Source organism: Propithecus coquereli, unplaced genomic scaffold (assembly GCF_000956105.1).
Source record: "Propithecus coquereli isolate 6110/MARCELLA unplaced genomic scaffold, Pcoq_1.0 Scaffold440, whole genome shotgun sequence".
NCBI classification, from domain to species: Eukaryota; Metazoa; Chordata; class Mammalia; order Primates; family Indriidae; genus Propithecus; species Propithecus coquereli.
The window spans coordinates 338266-339974 of NW_012150175.1; positions in this window are offsets into that span (position 1 = coordinate 338266).

Genomic DNA, 1709 nt, shown 5'->3' on the forward strand with positions numbered 1-1709 from the left:
CAGCCCCAACTACTGTTTACATGGATCTGTAGAAAGAGTTAGAACTACATTACAAATTTGAAAAGCAAGGTGTAGAAGAGTCTGAATATGTGTGTGTGTGTGTGTGTGTGTGCATGCATTCATATATTTAACTAGTTATAAAAAATAAGGAAGGAAAGTTAATAGTTAATGATTTATCTCCAGGGCATGAGATTAGGATGGTGGAATGACTTCTCTTTTTACTCTGTAACACTTCTGTACTGTTTAAATTTTTTAATGGGTGCATATAGCTATTATATTTTATTGGATATATGCATTGCAATTTTATTGTACAAGTAATTATTGTAACAAACAGAATGATAAATACATAAATAAACCTTGCCAACCAGATCTTTCTCTCTCCTAACCCTGCTTTTTCCTTTAATCCCTGAAAATGTTAGTTTGCTCATTCTCTTTTTTACCATTGGCCACCCCCCCAACTCCCACCCACTCCCCCCCTTTCCCTAGAAAAGCAGGAAAAGTAATAGACATAAATGAGCAAACCCCTGGGATTTCCCAGGCTCAGAAGGGCTCCTATGTCCCTGAGGAGCAGTGTCTTATTTCAAAGTGCCACCCCCACCCCACATTAAGCAGGAAATGCCGGATTAGACCATTCCTAAACACCTGGTCCCCAGGAAGGAAAACCAAACTCCACCTAAGCTTCAGAGCCTGCCAAAGGACCACAAGAGTTTAAGAGAATCTCTGCCTTCCAGCCCCTGCCCTGCCGTAGCCAGCTATGTGACCCTCTCTGGGGCACCATTTCCTCTATTGAAAGGGGGGCAGCATTGCCAACTTCTAAGACTGCTGGGAAGACGAAATAGGGTAATGCAGGTAGAAGCACATTTGCAATTGCAAAATACTCCATAACCTAAGGTGGGGCCAAGCAGAGCCTTACCAGCTTTTGCAGAAAGCACAGCCACTTTTTATTTTGCGTGTGAAGTTCATGAATAGACAGGAGAGGGAAAAGGGGAGCAAGGGAGGGGCCTCAGCAGCTGGTGGAATTTTCCTCCACCCTGCAAATCCCAAACCAAACCGGGTGTGCGTGTGTGTTTACGTGTTGGGGAGGGATCTTTGGAAGAGAGTGGCTGTGGTGCACACACATCATCAGATCCCAGCCTGAAGCTGTTCCAGGTGAGTTTTGAGACTTACCAGTAGAATCCTGTTTCCTGGCTGCAGACTTCAGGCCCCGGCACAGGAAGGAGGAGCCAGGGAGGAAGCCTCTTAACTCTACCCGCACATCCTTTCTGGGGCATCTCTGTCAGCAGGCAGCAGCTGGCTGGGCAAACGGTCTCTGGGGAATCTGGGGAATTGGGAAAGCCAGGCAGGGTGTGGTCCAGGACGCAACACCAGAGCAGGCACAGTGGTCTGCAGGAAAGAAACCCAGCGCCTGGGCTCCAGGAGATCCCAAATCTGCCCCTAATCAGCTGTGCCACATCAGGCAGGTTGCCACTCCACCCTGGACTTCATTTCCCCTTCTGCAAAATGATGGGGTGGGACTGGAACAGAATCTTCCTGGCTCCCCAACAGAGGGCCCATTGAGAGCAGGGACAGGAGCCTCTGGAATTCCCTCCAGCCTCAGTCAGAGACAGACACAGGCAGTTTTCTTCCCTCTGGTTTCTGTCCTCAGGCAACCCCTGTCCCCTGCTTCTAACTGCATTGGAACTCTGTAAACTCCTTTTTCTTCCCCCCCC